The 27,488-nt window shown below is 28.4% G+C and overlaps 1 protein-coding gene across 9 annotated transcripts in view; it reads left to right on the forward strand.

Annotated features, from left to right (window-relative positions):
- Window positions 1-27,488, forward strand: part of SK (small conductance calcium-activated potassium channel) — a 378,167-nt gene that overhangs the window by 45,620 nt on the left and 305,059 nt on the right. For all 9 annotated transcript variants that reach the window (XM_088181656.1, XM_088181659.1, XM_088181661.1 and 6 more), the window contains exon 2: window positions 11,693-11,754. The gene's annotated coding sequence lies outside the window, so the exon portion shown is untranslated. The remainder of the gene's footprint in view (window positions 1-11,692; window positions 11,755-27,488) is intronic.

The following is a 27,488-nucleotide window of genomic DNA, read 5'->3' on the forward strand; positions in this document are numbered from 1 at the left end:
TAAAAAAGCATGCCGGAAACCCTTGAGATTTCGAAAGAAACCAAAGTTTATATTGCACGAAGGAAAGGAATACTATACAATGTATATACAATATGTATGTCAAGTCAGTTGTGCTTATAAGTTTTAATGTCCCAAGAACGCAATTGATTGAGATAAAACAAATCTAATTATTTCTTTGTTAACTTTTCTTATCTTGAAAATGTCATTAAAGGTTAATCTTATATGTAACTAATATAGATTTTTGCGAGAATATATTTATTTTATAAATTTATTATCAAATTTAAATAAATATTAATTAAATTGACAAATTGAGATATCGACTTGTTATTTTTAACTTGACATTTAGCTAAAGTTCCTTGCGAAAAATCGAGCATTGGTTTTCGTCAACTTGTGCCAAATTAAATAGCTCTCTGTCCTTCGCCTGCCAATATTGCTGCTCTGGAGTTTTCAATTCGACTAAATATATTAAACAAATTTTGCACGATGTGTCACTTTGACAAAGGACGGTCATATCCCTTGTATCTTATGTATCTTACGTCTCTTTCATATAAATATAGGTGACCCATAAACTTATTTTACCAAATAATATATAAGTTTCTTTTTTTCAATGCATAATTTTACTTTTATGTATCTTAATCAAAGTTATATGTTTTGTAGTATACTTATCATTTAAACAAATGAATTTATTTTTATTAAATTATGAATTACTATCGTTTTTATTATTCTTATATTGTTAATAATTGTATATAAAAGAATCTGAAAATTTATCTTCCATCATTTTTTAATTATTCATTTTACATTGACTTAAACATTAAAGTAAATTTTAATTTCAATATTGTAATTCGTATTTTCGATAACGTATAACTTGATATTATTAATAAAAAGGCAAATTTATTGTAACATTATGTATAAATTCAAATTCATAGAAATTTTCTGATTGGGTATTTATAAAATCAAGGATAATGTTTGTTTTATGTTACGTATTTATTTATTATTAAATATAATAGGGTCCTAATATTTGTTATATAAAATACAAATTGTTTTTAAAGGCTTCTAGATACGATTACTGGTTGTATTGAAAATTTATTTTCTAAGTAATTTGCATTACAAAAATTTCGGACGCTAGCAAAAATATAATAAATAACATTTATTTATTGGTAACTGTACCATTTATTTATATTTGTATAACAATAACATAATTAACGTAAAATTATTAAAATATTTTTCGTAGCTTTTTTAACAGTTACAGTGCTATAACTCACGTAGATTTATACTCTTTTTCGGCACAAAATAAAAAAAGCATTTTTTTAAATTCTGTATATGCATTTTAAAAAAGAATAAAAATTCTTTTTCGATTAAGACATTAGATAGCACTATTTTATTTTTGAGAAATTTATATGGCCGTGGAACAAGACACTTTTATGTGTGTTTATAAAGAAAACCTTTCAGAGTTAAAGGTGTGTTCTCGGAAAAGTACCGGTTAACAACTCACATCTCTCAGACCCTCTGAAAATCCCGAGTATTCTCTGAGAATTCAGTGTAGTGAAATAGAATGACCAATTTTACTATAATTTATGTTTAGAAATAATTAGAGCTTAAACTCTGTTAATCCATTGTTTGTGGTGAATCGGATAATTTTGCATTAGTTAAAAAAATTTTCTACGTATAATACGTTTAAAGTAATAACGATATGAATTTCTAATTAAATATTCAATTAAACAAAAATCGATGGGTCATGCGAAGGATTTGCTTAAGCCAATTAATGTAATCCTTTTTGTACTATTAATAATCTATTTTTACACCTGAAATGGTTTGTACACATACTGACTTATAGAATCAATATTAGATTTGTCACATTTACTTATTTTTTAGTGAAATTTGCTTCTATCTAAATACATATACCTAATTTGCTTGAATATTTAATATATATCGCACAAATTATTACATTGTTAATAAATAATAAAAATTTAATAACAAATTGTTTTTTCCACTATTATTATTTACTTTTCGATTAAATATTTTTAGAATAAATTTTTTATTTTTATATTTTAACATTTAAATAAAAGTTATATACGAATGTGACCCTCTTAGAAATATAAAAGTAATTTTAAAGAATTATTTCACATTTATTATTAGAAATAGTATAGTAAAATGTGTGTGATTTCGACAGGCACTTTTGCTTTGAAACTCCTTATATGGCAGATTCGAGTCTTTTTACGTTATGCAATAACTTTTAGTAAAGTGTCATAAGTTAGACCTTTAGCTATAGGATGTTCCATTCAAGAGACACCATAATTTGTAAAGGATCGTTAATCGTGTTGAAAAACTCTTTATATGGTGGAATTACACGTTAGGTTTGAGTAACGATAATCGAAAAATCGTTTACGGTATAAAATAAATATTTTCTGTATAATAATGAGACAATAAAGACAGAACGATGATAGATACGTATAATTTTATCCATTAGAAAAATCACAAAAGGTGCATTGTTGTAGGTTTTATTTTAAAGTGTGTTTATATATTTGCAACGCGAACGGAAAATTTAATTACTCAATAATGAATTTCATTGACAATGAGATTTTTTTTCGTATGTGAAAAATCCGTATTATTAATTAGTGAATTAAATTATCTAAAATTATCTAGGCTTTTCCATAGCAAATAATAAATTAGGAAGTAATTACTAAAATCAAGATAGATCGTATGTTTGTAATACACGGTGATTATGATTCATTACAGCACAAAAACTTTATTGTTTTTAATTGTATTCTGAAAAATAAGCATAATTTGAAAACAGAAACTTGAATGTATTTCTTTTATGATTTAATATAGCTTCAGTGCTTCTCTTATTTTACTTTAAACAATATGAGTAAAATGTATCTCTAGAATAAAAAGTTAAAAACTTGAATGGGTTGACATATTGTAAATACCAATCAGTACTATTGCACTTTTCATGCCATTTGAACTATATATTTAAAGAAACTTTACGTACTTATATTTATCAATACTGCTTTTTAGAAACAGTAGCTTATTGTAAACGTTGAATTTAATTACAATCTTAATCGTATACTTTAAAGTTGTTTTATGGTTGTATGGGTAAATTGAACATTCACATCATAGATTAGACTTTAAACGTATGCTTCCATAAAAGTTATTAAAAATTGTAAAAAAATGTTGTTCTTATATTTTTAACTGTTATATAAAATGTTGAATTTACGCATTTTTGTGTGAGTTTTAATAATAATCCTTAAACCACACCATGTAAAAACAGTTGACGTTAAAACATTTACTTAACAATTTATGTTTTCATTTTAAAGCAGTTGTGTATATCTTTATTAAATTTATTCTATAAAGTGGTTTTGTTTTATGAAAGAAATAATTTCTGCACGAAAACAAATATGTACCATTGAATAAAGTTCTTGATTACTAGTATAATATATATTTTGTAATCATAGAATAATTTTTAAAAGTTAAAGATTCATAAAACGCATCAAAAATATGCTCGCTTTTTCAGCAAATTTAACTTTTGATTGTCAAAATTTGATTTAATGGCTTTTGCTACATTCTCATAGTTTAAAAAAGGGGAGAATAGTACATGCTGTAAGAGCAAATAACATTTTTTATATGTTTTTTGGATGAAGTACATAATATATAGTAATCTCAAAAATCTCGGCAACCAAAAAGTTAAAGCAGCTTACAAAATTAAACCTTTAAATTTTTTTAACTGAATCTCTTTTAAAATATTCATAGCTATAATCAACTGATATTAATCCGTTTATTACACATACATATATTATATAAGCTTTCATGTAAAAAATAAAATAAGTAATTTTACTAGATTATTCAATTTGTATTTTTATAAAAATAATCATCAAAAATATTTATATATAAAATTGATATTTATTTAGATTTTTTTAGATTTTCTTTGGTATTTGTTCATAAATGTTAAAAATTGTAATTTTTTTTACCTATTTTAAATTTATGAAAGTGTTAGACAATTATATCCATTGTAATTAATTTATATTGTTAAATATTATTCCATGGAATATAATATTTATAAATATTTATTTAAAAAAAACTGCTTTTTATTTGTTTTTATCATATTGGTTGTGACGTAGGACAGCAAAAAAATAATTTTTATTTATGCATTTTATAACGGAGTACAATCAACAAGTAATAAGCAAGTAGCAAGACATATTTGTAAATGTTATTGCATAGTATAATCAATAGATGTCACTATGCATGACCTAGCTAGATTTTATTTTTAATTTTTCATCACGATATTCATCCGTGTATTCATCAAGGAAAATCTGAGAAACCCTTAACATAACTGTTATGATCAATTGGAATTATAATAATAAACAAATCATAACTCCTTGACATCAGCAAAATTAAAAAGCAGTAAAATCCATAAGTGGTTCAAACTATATTTCGGGTATTTGTTCCTGACTTATTGTTCTTTTGTGCTGCATCATTAATGCATTGTCAAATTTTTATTAAAATATCACATAATTTATTTTTTCACTTAGAAAAAATTTCTACTAAAACCAGTAATTATTATTTAAAAAATCTTTAAAGATTCACACAAATTTTTAGCCAATATTTTAAAACTTTTACATTACAGCTATAAGCAGTACAAATGCTTGGCATATGCGTTTATTTTTAAGTTTAAAATCGACAATTTTGGTCTTAAAAATTACTAAAATATATATATTTTTAATACGTGCTAGGTCGGTTATGTCGTGGTTCTGTATCGTAAAGCTTTTGGTAACTAAAGATGACTGCTCGGCTAGACCAAACATGACGATCGAAGGTGATATTGTATTAAAATGGTGTCAGATTGATCTTCTCGTTTCCCTTCGATTAATTTTTAATTTTCTGCTAAAAACTTTATCGTTTCCTAATTTGTGGAAATGTATGAAAGTCACCCTGATCTATCATACATAAAAACGATAAATCGTCTATCGAATATTACATATTAAAAGCATATTGTGTAAATTAATTACAACGCGACAATTCAGGGTGGTCGCTACAAAAAAATTATGTCTCTATATGTATTTTAAATATATGTTTTTGTTTCGTTTTGTGTAGATCGTTCATAAATAAATAAAACAGACACACACTTTAGAATTAATTAATAATTCATCAGACGATAATCGATAGCAATAAAACCAGTAATGAAAACCACATGTTACCACACATTAAACACATTCGCAAAAGCGAATCGCATGTTTGCAATTAAGCGTAGAAAAACAACCATTGTTTTCGTTGGTCGATTCTTTCGCGATAAAAACACTCACATAATTATCCGAGATCCACATGGTTTTTATAGGTCATCGTAGTACATAGGATCAACAACCAAGAAATACCCAAATGGTATTACGAGTTTGTTTGTCCGACGCTGTAGTGGCACTCCTATCGATCGGTGCAACTTAATGTTGCCTGCTCACGCACAGTCAAATGTCACGATAACTTTTATCTCACTTTTCATACTCTCTTCCCTCCCAACCACCCAAATTTTATTTTATTTTTAATTTCTACCGGATAGTCAAATAGTGCGCCGTTGCCTACAATTTTCGAATATTCTTGAAGTGATCGATTTCCATTCGGCGTTTCGTGATTCGGGCTTATTGGGGCGTAATGGGTTAAAAATTGATTTAATCGTGTGACACACATGCCCGTTTTTCTATTTTTATTATTTTCATAATGGTTTTTTATTTATATGAACGCTCAAGCGATGTTTGGAATTTGCCGATTCATGATTTGCGTTTTTGATAAAGCGAATTTAAATATTTGATTGTTCGGAATTAAGCGTATTTTTTTACCGTATTTATACAGAGTTCATAATCAAGATATAATAATAACATCTCTGTACAGCAATATATCTGTAAAATTACTAAATTTATACGTCGATGAGTCAAACGAATATATTATAATATAATAAACGAAAAAGAAACCAGATGTCATAATTTTTCAATGTGATTTCCATGAAGTTCAAAGCGAGCTTTCCAATTCTAGGAAAGCGATTTAATATGTTTTGGCTGAATACGCAGCCACTCGTGAAGCGCTTGCTGCATCTTTTATTTGGATGTTCAGTGAAAAACAACCAAAGTGAAAATTTTGGATCATTGTAACGTTCAACGGATAGTATTGGACTAAGCATAATCATATTACAACAAAGCACTTGTACTCAGAACTTGTGCTATTTTGATTAGATTTGTATATAATAAGTTTATTGAAGAGATCTGAGCTTATTGTTTTAGTAACAGTGTTATTTCGAAGCATATACCAATCTAAATTTATACCTATTTCGTTCTAAAAGAGATATACCATATCTTTTAGGACGAAATAGGGATAATTTTGTGGCAATTTGGGGGTCGTGTCGTCTGGTGCTGGTCATGATCAGAATGTTGCGTGTTCACGTCGGGTTGTCACCAGTGTGGGGGTCGGGTCGTCTGGTGCTGGAGCTCGTGCTCACGTCGGGTTGTCACCAGTTTGGGGGTCGTCGTGATGGAGCTCGGCGTCGCAGTGGCGTAGCCCTACGGGTGCGTGACGGCGCCGGGTGCTTCCTGGGCCGCGTGGTCGGCGGCGGCGACTGTCAGCGGTGATGATGGCTGACGATGGCGGCACATAGTCGAGGCTGCGGCAAGTAGTCGGCGGAAGCCGCGAGGGTGTGAGCGGAGCCAGTAGTCGAGTCTCGTAATGTAATCGAGCGACTCTCTCCGTGGAGCTTCTGTCCCGTCTATTTATATACCGAACGGGAATATTAATAATTTATTGTTACCTGTCGCCACAGCAATAAAACTAGTTTTTACCTGTAGTAAAAAATATTCATTTAGGTGTTAAGAATTTTTTTATTTGTGGTTATTTTAATTCTACGGTTACGATTATTAGCCTTATCTTCAATTGACGCAATGTACTATCGTACAATGGAATTATTATGTGGGTTTACGCTTTTTTAGAGCTTTGTAGACCACTTGTACTCTTGCTAAGGTGACATACATGCATTGCCTTACTGAACTTGTATTATTTTATGAGTGTTATTGGGTTTTACATTTTTACTAAATAAAATGCATTGCTTCATATTAGTGCGTGTTTCAAATTCTGCGACCATTTGACAATATATAGCACAATAGAGCAGATTTTTTTGCGCATTTTAGTTTTAATTTAAAACACCCTTAAATATTAAATTATACACTTATTTTTGCAGAATCATTAGTTTTTTCTATAAGATTTTTAATATTGTTTTTATGTAAATGTAATTTTGTGGCCAAAATAAAGACTGTGACTTAGTGACGTTTCTTTTATATGACTGATTGAGACAGCTCTGGCGAATCGCAGATGAGGATATTGCTGTGCCAATTGCACCGCTTCTTAGAAACAACCACAAAATATTTTTTTAATTACAGTTGACCACTTTCATAGTTCAGTAACAAATGGGTAAAAATTACCATAGGTATTTTTGCGCAGAGTAGAACGTATTTTCTATTGCGCATCCTTTACAATCAAAGATGGTTTTTTCAGATGTATACTAATGATTAAAGCCTTCATTTGTATACACTCGACCTAAAAATAAATATATGCTCACACAGACCATTGCTAACCGGAAATTAAATAACAATAGTAATGTGCGTAGGGTCAATCATTTTAATAATAGCTAGTTAAGGATCACACATTGTTTGAGTAACCGTTAGGTAGATATAAAATATACGTAAAACAATGTAAAAATTCTTGTTCTATGCATGTGTCTCAAAACTTGTATTGTCTAGCGCTTGTCTTTTCCAAATAAAGAGTAGTTTTTTCGGTATTAAGTAAATAATGTTTCTAAACATATGTACAATTTGGTGCTCCGTGCAATATTTTTTACGTATTGGTTACGAAATTTATTGTTGTGAATAAGCTGTGTGCGTGGCCCTACTTTCAAGATGATTAGATCTCTCTTTTTGTTTGATCAAAATAAAGATACCTACAATAAATATAAATTAAACTTATTACGTATTGTATTTTTATAGTATCACACAGTTGTATTTAAACTTATTAGATATATTGGACTTACATATACGTGTCCATATACATATAAAATATATGAATATCATGTATGTGCTATATAATATCATATAATGACATCATACATTTCATAATCAGCTTATGGAAAGTCTCTCTTTGTTAAACTATTAGTATTATACATACGATACTCCTTGTAATACAAATATTATTTTCATCAAATTCTTAATAATAAATATAATATATACATATATTTAAAAGCCTTTTTTATTTGTTTAAACTAAGTGTAACTATCTGAAATTGGTAAATAATCTGAGCGCGTTCGAAGTCAATAAATGGTTTAATTTAAACGTATAAATCTCATCACGTACAAATTTCAAGGGCTGAATATCGACCCTTCCACAGTTGGTTTGGTTACGCATTGACCGATAGTTTTGCGGCAAACGATGATTCATTTTCATTTGGCTGGAAAGCTAGCCGAATTTCCGAGTTTCACGTCCAGACTAATTAAGAAGTTCGAACCGTCTTTCCGTTAGGAGATTACCTCGTTTTCCAGCGCTCGGTTTCAATTATTTTACTCAGATTGGCTCGTGAATTAAAATTCAACGAGTCTTTAGCCTCGTTACATTTCAACAACTAAATCGGCATAGGCTAGGTTTGACAGAGCTAATTTAGTTGTTCGACGAAGGACAGCGACCCTACTTTTATGCGACACTTTTTGTGCAATTTTAAAATTTAATTTGTAAATAATTTATGGATAAATAAATATTTTTTAATGTGCAGATGATCATTAACAACGTCAAGTCGATTATTTATAGAGACTCATATATAATTCGAATATTATCGTGAGGCTATGGATTTTTACTTAAACCTTGAAGGTTACTCTTCATGTATTAATAGGATAGCGATACGCCGTAACAGTTTATTACACCAAATTACACGTTATTAAGCTTTCCGTTAAAATAATACCCGTGATTCTAAGTATTTTCCAGAATACAAAACATAATAGCTTACATCCTCAGAATTATGATTCTAAATGAGCTTCCGTTCATTCGAAACTTTACAAAACCAATATTGCTGTGACATTATGTCGCAAGATAATCTTCAAGGGTTTATTTTGCAGCAATGTATATGTTGTAGTGCAAATGACGCTGTTTGTTCTGTTACTATCCTCTGGTTATCTATAAATTTTCAGTGAGCCGTAAAATGTATGTGGATATGCACTCAGCCGTTCTAATCATAAGCTTACAATTTATTTTATATATTATTAGTTAGGTTAAAAACTTGAAAATACGTGTTAGAATAAGAAATAATTTAATCAAAAAGTATGATCAATAGATTATTTTTGTCATTTTTTTTGAAGTACCGTAGTTAATTAATCTAGATCAATCCAGTGTTTGCTATAATACAATATTGTATATACTCTTGCTTGCTCCCTTTTAAAGGCTCTCAACGACTTGTTAAGCCATCTTTTTTCAAGGCAAGAGAAAGCTCTTGTATTTTTCAAGTGCAATCTTCATATTTTTGTTTATTTAGCTTTTAACCCGGAATATTTTATTTATTTTATACAAGACAGCTTTAAGGCGAAACAATGTTACAACGGACAAGATAAACATACTGCACCTGAACGTTACAATATCCCAGAAACTTGACACGAAAGGTGGCAAGCACGATCTGGTACAGGATTACTAAGAAAATATTTTCCTACTGCAAACTCGGGAATATTTTAAGTCACAAACACACAAACAACCCTGTTACATACTAGAAATTGTATTAAAAATACATAGGGATGTTCAACGAAAATCTTGCATTCATAGTATTATAGATAATATATTTAACAGCGAGTTTATATACAATAATTAATAGCAACATGAAGTTTTGCTGCATTCATTATACACTCCACTTCAACTTTCGCTAATGGCTGTTCAGGCAATTTAGTAACTCTAGTGTGAAACATGTACGTACAATATAATTTATATATAAAATACATCTTAAGCTAGGTTTCATTTTTAATATGTAATATATTTATTTAAGACACTTATTTAACAAAAAATAGGAACGATTTAAAGCTGAATATTCTTATATATTTTTTTTAATAATATTATTCTTAAATAACATAAAATCAATGTTATTATGACAATAAAATGTTCTTATGGAATACAATATACGAAAACCTTTAAAACAGTTTATGTTATATACATTTCATTTACTTATTACAAAGCTTTCTTTTAAAGACTACAATTTAAATTAATTAAACATACTACAATTTTATATTATTGAAGTAAAAGACTTTTTACATTTTATTTTTCCTTTTCCTTTTCAAAAAACGGAGAAAATAAAACTTATTGCTTAAATATTTTATTAAAGTAAAATAAATATTTTAATATAAAATTAATAGTTTTACGCCCGATTATTTATTGTACACAAATATTTTTTATCTTTATCGACGCTTTTTATCAAATCCCTGTTTATATATTAAATAAGCGTTAATATTTAGTATAAATGTATTTATATACACATATAAAAATAGCAAAAAAAATTGTATTATAAACGATTTACATACATAATATAACATACTGTCTGAATGTATAGAATACAACAATATTATTCTCAAAGGCCATTTTGATGGTATGTGTTTTTATGTTATATTTTCGATGGTTTACCCTTAAGTAAATTATTTATTGACAAATTAATCAAGTGGGAAATTCAAAAGAGTCACAAGTTTACGTGACACAAAAAAAAAGTTTTTTAAAGTTCCAACGCTTGTGGAAAAGTTATCGTAGCTGTCAATAATCCTGTCTCAGTTTTCTAGAAACAACACTTCATACTAATGAGTAAATAATTTTATTTAACAATAAAAAATATATAATACAGAATACTTGAATTTAGCTAGAAGGGCAAGTGAATCGGAGACATTCAACTTTGGTGATAGTTGTGTGTAGCTTTAGTTTTTACGATTACGTTATGTGCAGTTCGTTAAGAGTTCCCTGTATAATAATTTAACTCTATACGTGTTGGAAATACCCTCGTCACATATACACATGGTCATGGAGGTACACTTACTAAAATAGTCTGCAGGTGGACAATAAAATAAAAGTAAATTGTATTCTGGCATGTTGGCACTGTCAAAGCACACGCTATATTGTTTTAATGCAGTATTTCTTAGAATCAAATATCTCCAATAAATAAAGACGATAAGTGAGTAAAAAGTAGTATTGTATTAAATAATATGTAAAATATTATTTATTATTATTATTGATTTTTTAATTTTATTTCTTACTGAATAATCTGTATCTTTAATTATATATTAATTTCATTAAAAAAAAGTATTCCATACTTATTAAATTTAAAATACTGTGTGAATAAAAACTTTGGTAATTATTAGAAGCGAAGTTTCTGATGCAGTGTAAAAATTTTAAATATTAGGCTTTGAATCATTAAAAAACATATTAAAAGCATTGTAACTTTGATTTTAATGGTGTCTCCATTTTCAATAGAAGAGCAATACAATATAAAAAATATATCATAATATTAGATATGTTTCTAATTAATATATTACATAACATATCATGGATATATTGCCTTCCTATGATTTAATTTTAATGTATAAGTGTACAAATTTTGCAAATTTATAATAATAAAGTTAGTTATTATTAGATTTAATATTTATTTATTTATTTTATTGTTTCAGCATGTGTAGAGCTACGCGAATTCAACACAACATATTACCATCAGTTATGTGACATTGAATAGGTGAGTCATGCTGAAAATATTCCATAGCTTTAAATGTGTTTATTTTTTTCGTTGATTGTACCACTTATTTGCAGTAAAATAATCATACTTGCACAAACCTACACCCTTTTTAATCATCATGAAATAAATAATTATAAATAGGTAGAGCTTTAGTTATAATATGAAAGCAACGTCGCGTTGCAGTACATTCGACGATTTTGTGAAAGGAAACGTTAGGTCTAGAGACTATATAGAGATATGTAGTGTATTCAGGTGAATATGGTCTATATTGATGTATGGTTGTACATGTGTAACACGGGCTTGGTGAATGCTCAAGTAGGTCGCCCACGAAGAGAATGGTAAGCTCGGAGGGCCCTCGAGTTTATTGGAAGGCGAGTTTTATAATAGGGACCTAAAGGAAACCTGTCATTGTGCCAGGGTAGCGAAATTGTTGTAAATCATTTGATCAATTCAAAATCTTCCGATACTTGAAAGATCGGAAATATATACAGGGTTGTGCAAAAAGTTGTGGATAAATTCATAGGTGTATAGCACATTTAGAATATTAATATAATGTCGTCGTTCCATAAACCACATATAATGAGCCCCTTGTGGTCATTCCAATGGACAATTTCCACCCCCTTAATCAATGATTATATGCTTGGTAGCATAATTTAATCAATATGTGGTTTATCAGTGACAATTAATATCATTTAGGTGTACAGTTACGACCTGACGGATTATTGGGGCAATTATTTGTAGACGAAGGTGGCAACTATGATCCATTTTTTAAGGCAGTTCTTGTTAATAATTGGGCTCCGATACTATAGCTTCTATATTATTGCATTTATTGCTTACAATGACCTACATTTTGTATCAAAAAACTGTGCACTTTTATACTTTTGCTACTTTTTGTTTCGTGGCTTAAATTTGCCCATTAGGAGTATGAGAAGTAAAAATTATTGAGTGTCAGAAGTAATAATAATGTGTAAGCTTCTTCTTACATTTTGAGCTGATAGTTTTTTTTGGTGTCCTGACTTTCGTTTTATAGAATTTAATGTTATATATCAAAGTTTGTTGATTTGTTATTTTTAATTCGTTGTTCAACAATTCCGTTGGTACATCCGTAGGCTGCACGTCTTCAAAACGGATTTGCTCCGAGTTCCGGACGTCGAGCTAGACTAGTGTATACTAAGAGAGAAGCGGCGGATTATGCGATATTCGCTAATTTGAAGTTAAGCTGGCCACTTCTTGGTTACAGTCCAAGTTAGAGCTCGAAAAATGTTTAAGCGTGAATGCCAGTAAGAAAAGTTGCTAAAGCAATATTTTTTAAAACTCGCAGATAGATATTTTGTCCACGTTAAATGAAAGGCGAGCGTCTAATGCTTATAAAAACATCTTGACTGCAAGCTTAAATTTACTTATCTAAAAGCCTGCTGGCATTGCGTCCCTAAAACCAATATTTAGTAGAAAAAGCACTTATATTTTTTTACTTAATAATACTACTTTTAACTAAAACCAATATTGAACAGAAGAAGCGTATTAGTTAAAACAAATAAACAGTTAATGAGACCAGTATTAGCATACGCTTGCTCGGTGTGGAGTAACATTAGCAATTATTTTTTTTCTAAAATTATTTTAAATAAAGCGATAAAAATAATGTATAACACACCTATCTATACTTGATAGTTACAGCTTAGTTAATTTTATTACTATCGAATACATAACAGTGCCATGTATATCATTTAAAAGTCTAAAAAAAATATTACGCGAGAACATATTACCTCATTAAATCTTGGAATCGTTGACTATGACAAGAAAAAACTAAGTTTCAAAAACATGTTTTGCTTCAGATGCATAAATTAAATTTAAGAAGCTCTAGGTCCCTATTTATTAAATTGGCTTTTAATATCTTAAGGTTAAATACTGTTATTTAACTTTATTTTTTGTTTTGTAAAATGTTTTTCGATGTATTGTAATTTGTAATCACCATTCATATTATGTTTTTTTCTTGTAAACTAGTAAATAGTTATTAATTTAAAATAGCAGCAGCTTGAATTTAATTTTAGAGTATTTATTTTTATTTTGTAATCGACGTTTACAAAATAGCTCATGATCCAAACGCACAACATTTTATTTAATCTGCATTTATATTTTCAATATTAAGTGCAAAAAATCAGCAATTAGTTGTAGCTTTATTTAATTAAAATCATGATTAATAAAAATATATTATTGTTTAATACTATTCCTAAGGTCCAGTGGTAATTTGATATTAATCACAGTACCATATAGCTTTATATATAATATATTATTTTTGCTTTTTCTATCTAATCACAAGTTCGAAATCGTGGCTTAACAGCATTATATAAATTGATTGTAATAATATATTTATTTTTATAAAATAAATCGTTGTTTTAGGCTTGACATATTTGTTTACGAAAAGTCAGTCTCTGCCTGAGTATAGAGCACCTTCCAAAGTAATCGATTATTTATTTGTTTAGGATGGGTACGTAAAGCTGTCGTTAATTCTAAAATTAGATTTAACGAGCAATTCTTCTTCAGAACAGGGATTAAATAGCTTCTTATAATAATATGTCGTTAGGAATAAATTCAATAAATTTGTTAACCCAAATGTAAAAAAAGTATGTAAGTAACAATTATTTATTGAATAATAATACATTTGTAGTAAATTTATATTTCTAATAATATATTTAATGGTATTCTAAAATAGCACAATCGATAAAGCATTTAGAAATTGATTTCAAATAAAACTAGTCTACGAATTTTGCTTATAGTTGGTAGCATAAAATATATATTGTGATTTATATTTATTTATCTAGGTGTAATATTTTACAATATATTTACAATATTACTAGCAATGTCAAAAAAATCTATAATTACTATATTTAAGGTTTATGAAGAGATATCTTTATATCGAAATTTTAAAAGGTCTAGATGTTTACTCTTACAAATATTTTTTTAATAAATTAATAATTTCTAAAATAGTAATGTTTTTACAGCATTTATTATTTTAATATTGAGCTATAATATTATAACTATTATTAAAACGGTTCAGCTTAAAATTTAATCACCTTATTTCAGTCCTTTGAGACAGCATATTATTTTATTCTAGCTGTAACCTAATCCCGACATCGTTCGTCCATTAGTTTTATTATATTTTCCACCCAATGTTAACGCCATCTCGTTTAACCTAACAATAGACTAGATACATTATTATGCGCGACAATAGCACAGAAAATTAATCAAGAAAATACATATATAATAAATAATATATATATATAAAAAATACACCACCACGAAACCGTAGAATCAATTTGGATTCATAAAAATATTTTAATGAAAAAATCCTTGATAATATGTTTTTATAAAAAATATTATTTTATTTACGAAGGGCAATAACTTTTACTTTGATATGATTGTTTCATTTAGATTACAATCAAGAAATTGAAAATAGATTTTTTATTTAATATCAATATTATAAACGACAGTTAAATTATTTTTGTCAGTGAATCAAAAGGAAAATTGTGTGTTTTATTATTAAAGAATGTGACTGTTTATTGAATACATGTAAAATTTACCAGAAAATAATACATACTTCATCATGATTTTTACCTATAAATTTGACATACATAAAGTTGGACCATTGCTATATCGTATAAACTGTTAATAAAATTTGATTCTAAGCTCTCGTGGTTTTAGTATTATACATTATCATAAACAACTTTAAGCAACATAACTCCCTTTATTTAATTTATTATTTCGTGTCGCAGCAATAACAGTTAAAGGCATTTTTTGTAATTACATTTTTTATCATAGTTGATAAAAATATAAATTTTTAAATTAAAGTTTTTAAGTATAAACAATTCTTGCATTGAACTTTCTATACCTACAACTAGAATTTTAAAGTAGAAAAGTAATATTTTTCGGGCAATTTAATAAACAGATACGATGCTAGTAAATACATTTATTTCAGCTGCATTTTGAATGCTAAGCAATAATTTAAACTGATATGTCGTGATCAGAGCAATTTTAATGCAACTTTCATGGAGTACAAACAGATAATATCGCTTTTGTAATTTTCATACCTAATGCCGTGATAAAGTGGAGCACCATAAAAAAACATATTTTTTACACGCGACAAATTATGCGTATAATATACAGTTGCGATGTTAAGGCCATATTTTTACAACCGTGAATAAATTACACCCCAGTGCGAATTTATCCCTCGCTTTGTTTACGATCAGAATCTGCTGAAGGACATTTCGTTTATCATCCGAGCATCATCAAAACGCGTTTTCTCCCCCCATTTTATAAATACGTATATACTTTCTCATCTCGCTCGTTTTGCATCCTTATTCTCGACATTTGCTTTTTTTTGTGCCATCTGTTCGCGTTTTTCCGACAAAGAGAATGGCTATATACGGCTACGATGGCCAGTAACATTACGGAAAATAGCCTTCAGAGAGAGCCATTATCCTCAGCTATAACCGCGAAGAACGACATCGGATGCACAGATTTCGGTTTTGAGTTATGATAATAACTCCGTGATGCGCTCTCAAGATTGTTCCGTAGATTGCAGAAAAGGAAAAATTTAATATACGTGTTTTTTATTTGCATCCCTACGTACTAAATATATGAAGGCGTGCCTTATAGTAAACACATTTTTAATTAATTAATTAATCCAATTGAGGATATACGCAAACGTGTATAAAGTAATAATTGCCTTATAGCCTTAATTAATTTTTAAAAATTACTCTTTTTGAGGTGCAGTCACGTTTTATAAGCCATTGGCGACCTACTTATATGTTTTCTATGAGGTGCAGTCAACGATATATACTTAGATAGCAATAAAAAGTCTGAATAATTTTTGTTTAATATGTCTGCTTTATATATTTCTAAGCAATATTATTTTCATCTCTATTGAATTTTGTGGAGATCACTTATGGAATTTCCTAAGCTATCTAATATACTCATGGTTTTGTGTGAGAATTGTGACTCAGTATCTTTATTAGATTTGCATCTTCATTCGCTTCAATTTTACCACAAATATATATTATGTATTTGTTCTTGTCATGTCTACAATTTTTCTGAACATCTTTGAGTAGATTTTCATAACATTATTTCTTTCTAAATTATTATACTTGATTGTTTATGATGTTTCTTTTTTTTGATCTCGTACCATGTTTTATCAGTGCTATAGTTTCTTCGTCAATCTTTCTATGGCTAATGACTGTTTTTTACTTTCTGAATTATTATTTATTTGTTATGTTTAAAATATATGTTTGCGTCTTTTTCTTGAATAATTAAAAAAATAATAAAACACCTTATCTCTAATAACTTTATTTTTTAGTATAATATTTTTTTGTTTCAACCTTATGTTTGCGACAAGTAGATTGTGGTCCGAACCTGGATAAGTTTTTATATTTGATATATATGATTTTCATATAATATTAATCATTATATAATCTGTTTAATCTCGACATATACAGGCTTGGCCATAATAATGGGGCACGCCAATAAATGTGTTATGTCTTAAAAAATCGTAAGAATATAAATGAAAAACCAATCGAGTGTTTATTTTATGCTTATTTTTAATATTAAGTAAGCCTACCCTTAGCTTTAATTACAGCTGCAATCCTTTTAGCATAATGTCAACTAATGACTTACAGGTGGACGGAGACAATTTTCTATATTCTGTTTGCAAATTTTCTCGCAGTTCAATTTTTGATTTGCAATAACGTTTCCACCATAATATATAACTTTGGGTACTACATATTCAGCTATATATTCAGGGATCCCAAAAACTTGAAAAAATGTTTAAAATGTATGATTATTTAAAAATATTATTGCCTTAAAATGTATACACTCAATTAGGTTTTTAATATTTTTGTTATATTAACCGGTATCAGTTTAAAATTACCTCAAAGTTATATTCATCGTTGGGCCAAATGACATTCGCCCAATCTTCAGATTTCCAATCTCGGTGTTTTCGAGCAAACTCCAACTTTTGAGTTTTATTTATTTCTGAAAGCTTTTTGTATCGGTCTTTACAACTTCTGAGTCCCACATTGTTGAGCTTTCTTCTCACTCTCTGCAAAGAGCTGGATGGCTATTCGCTTGCAAAGATTTCAGCAGCCAGTTTTGAAAATGTTTTTCGACGGTTTTTAAGGGACTCACGAACCAAGATTCGATCTTGCTGGGCAGTTGTCTTTCGTTTTTTTTTAGTTTTTATTTTTGATTTGTAAGAAGCACATTCGTTGAACCGTTTTAAATCATTTTGGACAGTGTGTCGTAAACAATTTATTTATTTCTAGTTTACGATCTATTTAGTCAATAATATGCAATATGCGAATGCAATATAATTATATTTGCTCTTTAACTTCACTTTAATCGCACTTTTCTATCATTTTCGTAATGTTTATTAATAATTTAATAAATTAATAAATAAAAAAAATATAACTAGAAATAAAGGCCGAAATCACGCAACTGAACATAACGGTCACATAGGCGAGATTGAACAATAAGACTTTCAATCCCATTTTAAAACTCAAGTGAGCAATAAAAATCAACAAATTCCTTTGCTTCTTCAAAATTACGGTTAAAACAACTTGCTATAATATTCCGGTCAGATTATGCACTTGTAAAGTGTTATTTAAAACTATTTTAAGGGGTGCCCTATAATTATAGCCAAAACTGTATTTCCAGGAAAAATTCATGTTGTTTTAATAAGTTATTTATAATTATAATTTAATTTAATTTAAAGGATTTACATCTAGTATTATTCAATATATAATATAATCTATTTGATATTGATATGATTATTTTAAATTAGCAATAAAGATTTGATGGTGTTTTAAATGAATCTTGGGGAATAATATATTTACCATATTTTCTAAACGCGCAATGCAACAATTAATATTATAAGGGTTTGTAAAAATTATTGTTATATAGCACTAAAATAAAAATATGATGCTTTCGATAATCTATCCATTTATAAAAAAATGTATTCGCTTAAAAATTGAAGCATTTATTTATTAAAAAAATAGAGATTGTATTATCAATATGCTACTTAGAAATTCTGTAAATGACAACAAGATCTATTTTATAATTTAGGCACTATTTGTTTCGTAAAAAACTATATAAAAGTTATTATTAGCTAATATTCTGAGCTTTCAATTCAAATAAAGTCGCAGAAATGTGACTTCTGATATTCCATATACTTATTTTTCATTCTTGCTTCAAAGACTGCCATCTTCCAGATGCATGATTTTCACAAGATGCCTGGTGTACTACATTCATAATGCTTTAAAATAAACCTGTACATGCTTCGTTAAAGCAGCTGGCCATTACACAAATCAAGAAAAGAGTTATGGCAACTAGATTAAACTTTTATGATAATTGTAAAATATAAATAACTAATATTATTTTTTTATCAAAAAGTATTTCTTGAATTTATTTTTATTTAATTTATAAATAGATTAATAATGTATATTAACTACATTCAAAAAACTATAATCCTGAATCTCCCATAATTTTAAATACCGAATTTTATGACTTAGCTTCGACTTCCACATTCCAATAGAATTTAGACTTATTAATCGATACCTGATTTTTGCACATCACAAAAATGGAATCCGCTTAAGTTTACATCTCATATGTATCTAATAGTAAATATAATATATACTGGTAGAAAAGGACAATGCTCCTGTTTCTGCTTGTCACTATGTTTTGGTTAAAAGGAACAGATAAGGACAAGCAATTTGTCACAACGTCCATCTGGTACATGGAGACAGATGTCAGATGTATTTAACAAGATGTTAAACTATAATTAGTTTTATCTGTCTATCTGTAATTTCATAGTGAAACAAGTGTATGTTAATTTGAAATTAGGGATAAACTCGGGGAATAATTGTAATCTAAAATTATTCTTAGCCAATACGGGGTAATACGGGGTGTTTAATCCAGGAATCTATCTGAAATTACTGAAAAAACAAAAAAAGTAATAGTAAATGAAAAAAAGATATAATTAGCCTCATTTAAAGAGAAAGCTTTAGCAATTTATTATTTGACCAATTTTAAATATCAATTAGATTTTATCTCTGATTGACAATATTAACCATGAATTTATTATATGTGTGACTAACATTTTTGATTTTAAAATATATTTAATAAAACTACGTGTAAACAATTAAAATATTAAACATCGACAAAAAATATTTATTTTATTTTTATCCATGTTAGTATTTTGTTATAGCCACTGTTCTATTTTTACCTATTTTTTAAGAGCCTTTTGTGAGTAGTTTCACTTTAGAAGCAGTATCTTTCCTCTTGCAAAATTAAAAAGAGCGCACATTCACCTGAAATCTTCGTCTCGCAAATGCTGCAAAGTTGCAGCTTGAGCAACTAAAGTCAACCAAAATTGCAAAGTTTTGATTAAAGTTTCCTTCGTTCTGTAGGTAACTCACAAAATTACGAACTAAGCGAACTTTTGAATTAAATCAAACTATAATTTTCGATCGTTGAACCGAATCCTACTTTGTTTTAGTTTCAAGTGTACACACATAGCTACTTTAGTGATTATTTTCTTTGTTATCATAGTATAAAATATTTGAAATGTTCACGAAACAGGGTTACTAGAGCATCGATTCGCTTCTTTTGAAAGTATTATTAAAATTCTAATATTTACAGTCTGTGGCTAATGGCAGTCATCAGGCAGGCCATGTTGGGTGGTGCGTTATTCGGACTTCACTTTTTATGGCTGAGAGGAAAAAATGTTTTATCCACGACTATCACGAAGAAAGCGTTTCGAAGAAACAATTAATTATTTAGTGTCAGATCACCCGCTGCGCTCGGCGTCGACACAAAAGTTCAATTTAGACGAGGGATGCCACATACATGTATGGAAAAATGTATAATACAAATCAGGGGTGGAAAACCTGCGGCGCTCGTAATTTGTAGTTGTGTGATTTAACATATACGAGTGAATAACGTTATTACTTTTTAATGCTTTCACATGATTTCTACAACTATCTGTTTATAAATTAGCATAAATTTAAATCATATGCATAGAAATTCTATGTATAAATAATCATTTAAAGATTATGTTTGATATCAATCTATTGATCCAGTCGTACGAATATAATAAATATATAGATATTCTTATATAGATAGTTTTTTTTTAAATTTACCTCTTGGTGTGTCAAGGTGCTTGCGTAGCTACACTAGATCTGGCGTTTTTAGTGGAAGGAATTTGAAGGTGTTGTCTGTGTCAATTTGGCGTGAACTCCACTGGATGCGAATTCAGGGCTGATCAAAGCAAAGTTGTAACTTACAATTTCGATTTGTTATCAGCTTGAAATCATCATTTAGCAAAATATTTAAAAAATAATTATTATGCGTTTGAAATAAGTTTTTGTAGAAAAAAATATTAACAGTTTAGCTTTAGCGAAAATTAATCAAAAATACATCAACTTAATAGTTTGACGGAATATAAATGGCCTAATTTTTCTAATGTTGGATATATAAAAAGCCGTCGAAACAATAGATCATGAAGTATACAAATAAAAAAACTCTTCTCTTCTACGCTTAATACGCTCATACATATGAAGTGGAAGCTATGTTGATTCACTAAATAATGAACACTCGATACTGCTTAAAATTAAAGCTGGAGTTTCTCAGGAAAGTTTGTTCGGGCCGGTTCTTTTTATTTTGTACATATGTATGCTGACAATACAACTATTTTAACAAGTGCTTACGGTCCTAAACCAATCGCAAATAAATTACAAAAATCTTTTGAAATCTTAAATAAATATTTTAAGTGTCCTAAAAAGTAGTCATAACTAATATGATACCCATTTTTATTTTAAACTAGTTCTTATGTAGTTAATAAAATAATATTTTTATCGCATTTTTAACGCCAATTAAAATATTTAGATTGATATGAAACAATAATTTTGTCCACAAATAAATTCATTACTCATGTAGTAATACTTTTTTATTATTTTTTTAATTAATTATTGATTTCTAATTAATGAGACTGTATTTACCTTTAAATAGATCAATGGTTTATGTAATATTATTAAAACTAAAACGATAGATCTAATAATTTATTTATTTTATTATTGATTGATGACCTTTATTATTTTTCTCTTAATGTTATTTCATGCTATTTTTATGGCAATGCCATTTATTGTTTATATGGTTGATGTTATTTTCGGAAATTGGCACGCATTTTGGAAGTATAAAATATTTTTAAAACCCGCTTGTGGTTAAGATTCCTAAACTCCGGCTATTTATTGTATACTTTGAGAATATATACAAACAAAACTAGATAGATTACAGCGCAAAGTGGTTGTTGTCAACTTTTCCTCTATAAGTAATTAGTCTAATAATCTATAATAATATAATAATTTTAGAAGCTAAAAATATTATAAGTTAATGTAATAACTTAGGTTAGGTAGTTAATATTATAAAAATCTATTTCACTGTTAAATTAAAAAAATAGATATTTGTAGTTGTACAAACTTAAAGTCCTGAACTTAATGAATTTCTCGACCACAATATCAAAGTGCCGCATTCGCCCGCTAACAACTTTAATTTTAAGCCTTTGTTTCAATCTTATTAATAATTTATCTTAGTACAACATATATTTAAGGTATTGAACATTAAATATAATAAATATCTCGTTATAAAGTTTTGCTTCAAAATCGATTGTAAACTCAAGCTTTTGAAATTTTCACCGATCAATTTTGCTTACACTTTATTAGGGTTTGTGTTTGCTTGTTGCTTTTATATTAATATACAATATTTTTATAATACAGTGTTATTAAATTTTGGAACTGTACCTATTGCGAAACACGTCTGTAAAAGCGTATCTATTGTCTTATTCAATTTGCCTCTCGTCGGCGGAAAAGTTTAACGTAATATTTTAACTCGTGTGTCGGGAAACATGCTGTAAAACTTATAATATGTAGGATCATATTAAAAGTTTTTCAAAGCACACAATGTTTTATAACTGATATGTTTTTCGTGATAGAAATGTCTTTTTTCGTTTTCAACCATATCGTGTTGATGGTACAATAATTATTTTTAATCAGACCATATGTATGAATGTACATAAATCGAGGGCTTTTCATTATTTTACTATTTTTTAAATGTGCTTTTATTTTAAAATTAATTAAAGCTCTACATAATAAATAAGTTAATGCAATATCTGAATTAATTCAATATAGGAGTGTATTTTTCGTTTCACTAAAACTGATTTAATGCGCTAGGTTCATTGTAGGTAAAACTTTTATCATTTTACCGTTTATACAATTTAAGCATAACAATCTAGTTTGCAATATATCTAACAAACCTAAAATATTTCACATCATATAACCTTAAGAAGCAAGTACGAATTCTTATCCATTTATGAAAAACAGTTTGCTACAAATTAAAACAGATTTTAACGGTTTAAGATCAAACTAAACTAGTACTCATATAAATACTTGTTTATTTATACTGCTCTGAAACCTTTTAAGAATAATTCAATAGTAGTTACCTACGTACTTTTTACGTAGACGTATTAATCTGATATATTATGTAATAAACACACAGGTTAATGCAGTACATTGAATGTATTTAGTTTCGATGCAAAATACATTGATTTTACAAGATTTTTAACTGAACTTTATTGTGTAACTCGACCTTGCGATGCCAAATAGCTGTTTCTCCTTCCGACTATTTTCGTTTGACCAACATTTGTCGTGTCAGTTTCTCAATATTTAATTTTATTAATAGCGTAAAGCACGTGAAGACATAAAACGTCCCTGATGGAATTTTATAAAAGGTCAGGACCACAGGTTTTTATATTATATTTCACTGTTTCAGGTAGACAATGAACCAAATATAAAAACGGAACGCCGGTATTAAATTCCGTGCATATTTGCAAATAAGCGATCCAAAGAAATGAAAACAGTATAAAAAAATCCAATAGCAATTTAACGATATTGGATACACTTAAAATGGTTTCATGTAATACATATTGTGTTAAAAGTTTAAGGATAAAATATTTTGTTTAATATTCTTTTCAGAAATTTTAATAATAAATAAATTACGTTAGCTTATATATTTTTATTATTATTTTTTTATATATTAAAATGCAATTTGTACATCAAAAAAATTATATACTATATATTTCGTTCTTTCTCTTTTTTGCCAGAAACTAAGCACTAGGGAAAAGTAAAAAAATAAAGTCTCTCGCTGGATCCTTTCATTAAATATTTAACATAAAATTATAATATGACTAATTAAGTTGAATTCTTGTTAAAGGTTAGCATGATATTTCTTATGTTTATTTATTTATTAGTTTTAACATATTTATGCGCTTAAGTCTACGTTTAATTATAACATTGTCTTTTAGCTGATTACTTGCTAGTATCTTGGGTGTGTTTTTAATCTCTATAAATATTGTTCATTTATATTCGTAAGGGCCTGAGTTACATGGATTCTACATGCCCACTTCTTCTCACTCACTCTCGTCACTTAACACGTGAGCGAGCGAAATGGAATGTATCTCACGGTACGCGCTTTTTATACGTATGCACTTATACAATAATATTACCACTTTATAAAAAAAATATAATAAATTTATAAAAACAACGTTTAAGCTAAAAATTAAAATACGTAATCTTAAAAAAAAATATTAAGGGTTTAATCACTGATTAGACTCACCTGTTGCTTACATATTGTGTTATAAATTAATTATTTAAAAGCTATGAACAAGCACACTCAAACTTTAATATTACCTTTATAATGAGTTCCATTTATTAAATTTGTTGCCGGAAGCTATTATGAGCAACTAAATTTCACCCAGGAATGTTTTGTCACCAACTTTCGTTATGTTCACGCCCGCTAACTTAACGACTTCATTTACGTTAATAATTTGCATAATTACCGTAACGAGAAGCAAATGTGACGCGTATACTTTACCATTTGCACTGTATCGTAGTCTGGAAAATTTATATAAATTATATTAACAGCGTGAGCTTATTACGTGAGGCATGAGCATGTCGTTTTTTTCCTCCCTTCATCTATTTTTTTATTCCTCGTTATGTTTACGTTGTGCTTTGTCATTTTATCAAAGTCATAAATCTCAGAATTTCTAGGCTCAAACGTTTTCATACATGTGATGTATTCAATTCATACTGAGGTTTAACTGCCATCTAATTGAAAGGGAAGAAAATACGTCCTACTTTTCGAAAGGTTATATCCATTAAAGTATTTTATTTCATCAAAGTAACGTGTATTTGATATTACTAGGTTAGCCACAAAAACAAGCTTTACTTATAAATTTGATATACACTCACTAGAATCAATTAATAAGTGTTTTCCGTTTGATAATTTAATAACAACTTTAATAACCAATTTTGACACACATACTCGAGCTTGTTTAAGCCACATGAGATATGTATAATACTTTTATGCAATTTAAATATATATTTGCAGTAAGTCTGAGAAATTTTCAAAGTATACTTTGATTGTTATTTTTCTCTTCAGGGATGGGAGTAATATAACACGACGTATGAAATTCGTGTATGGCATGCAATCTAGTTGGGATTCACAAGATATTAAATATGTATTGCAATATGGAGCTAGTGTAGTAGCTCATTGTTAATATTCAGGTCAAAACGTCAATCTGCGTCATTCTGACACGACCAAATTTCGGTATAACTCACCAGTCCACTGTATCACTAATGGAAACCTTATCGCATTAGTTGTATGTCGGAAGTAGTGAAATATGACTTATGTATCGCATTAAATGTGTATTGGTCCAAATATTTTATACTTTAGTCTAACATATATTCAATTCAATGTAAAAAAATCTTGATTAAATTAATCATATATATTATATCCCATGTTTATTATGGAACAGATACTATGCACAGCTTGAAAAATATATAAAGAGATTTGATGGTTAGAACTTAAATAAATATAATAATAAAGTTATTACTGCTAAAATACGGAATCTGCTGGCAAACACTTCAATGGTCCAATATATTTCTAATGCAAAGATAATAAGTTGCATTTATTATTTACATTTTAGCTAACTTTCATTACGCATCAGAAACCATAGTAGTTTTGATGCTATTGTAGGGGCTGATTTATTAAAATATTTTTACCGAAATATACACATCACTATATATACAAAAAAGACAAATAATATATTATTAGTATGTATATATACTCTATTTGCGTTAACACAGTCAGTTCTAGCGCTATCCATTTCGTCAATATTCATTCGGGTTGATGCCTCTATTATATTAGCTCTAAAGCACAAGATATACGATCGATATATAAATCATTACTCCTTTTTATATTTTAAACAAATTTATAGACCATAATAGCATTACTATATTTTATATATTTATCAATCAATCGGAGTAATGATGTATATTTAGAGCAAATAGTAGGTAAACCCAAAATTGCCATCACTTTCTCAATTGTGAATAATGATGAAATGGATAGCTCTCGAACTGACTGTGTTAACACAAATATAGTATAGTTTTTGATATTCAAATTATTACTTTTTTGTAAATAAAAATATTTTTTGTGCATTTTAAAGTATCTTAAAATACATAAATAAATAACTATGAAAGTTTCATTAAGATTTTTTCATCAACCTCTTAAATTTAATTTGCATAGTTTTATTGAATAAATCTTATTTTATGTCAAAGAGTTAGATCTCATAGATTTTTTTGAAAACCATGGCTGGAAAAATCCTTAAGCAATAGTTTTAGAATTGTTAACAATCTCTAACCATCGTTTCATCGTTTTTATTTGAGGTTTATACGTTTTCTGAAGTACTTGAATTGTCAGGGATTAGAAGCTTCTGCCATTGAGTTTTAATTATTTAATTATGTCAAACTTTAGTTGCTTTATTATGTACCTTTTGTCAAAACAGAAATATGTTATCTTTTTTTTATGTACATGTACATCTAAAATTTCGTAAAAATAATGGTGGATTGTTCGTGTTTCGGCTGTGCCGTGAAATCTTACAGAAACTCTTAACGATTCAAGGGGACTGCTTGCTTGAACTTAATTTGACATTGGAAGTAAAAACGCTGCTTTTCTCCGGACTAAGACTAGTATTAGATAATCTAAGCTCCATTGGTGGAGATCTTATAAAATTGTTTTAGCTGTTGACAGGAGCATCTACACGTTGGGAGACTTTTTTGTGTTTTTGAGATACGTATGGTTATCTTGAAAGGACAAATTCTTACTTTATTGGAACCGTGTTCGTCTTAGAAATTTCTTTCTGGCGGTCCGCTCAAATGCCGCCCGTACAAAAAATCTATAATAATTTATGACCTAATCGCATCTTATACAATTTAATTACAACGCGACAATTATCGGTGGTGGCCACAGATTATAACTGAATTCTAGTCTTCTATAGAATTTTAACTATTCTGTATATCAGCAATGATTAATACAATTATTGTGAATATACATTTCATGTCACAAACAAGTACGTTGCTCTGCGACAGATTGGCAACACATGACGTAGGTATTTTTCAACTGAAATCCAAGGAATATATTTTACAGCTACTTGGCATGAAATTAATTTGACCTTTGCTAACTTATTGTGCGCGTCTCGTTGCCGAAACGAAGCATTAAATTTAATTGGTGAATTTCCAACGCTTACTATTATGTATATGAAGCCATACCAGAGTCAGCTGGTGCATACTATGTAG

This window comes from Plectrocnemia conspersa, unplaced genomic scaffold, assembly GCF_051122295.1.
Source record: "Plectrocnemia conspersa isolate PC_06_02 unplaced genomic scaffold, ASM5112229v1 ptg000002l, whole genome shotgun sequence".
Taxonomy (NCBI): Eukaryota; Metazoa; Arthropoda; class Insecta; order Trichoptera; family Polycentropodidae; genus Plectrocnemia; species Plectrocnemia conspersa.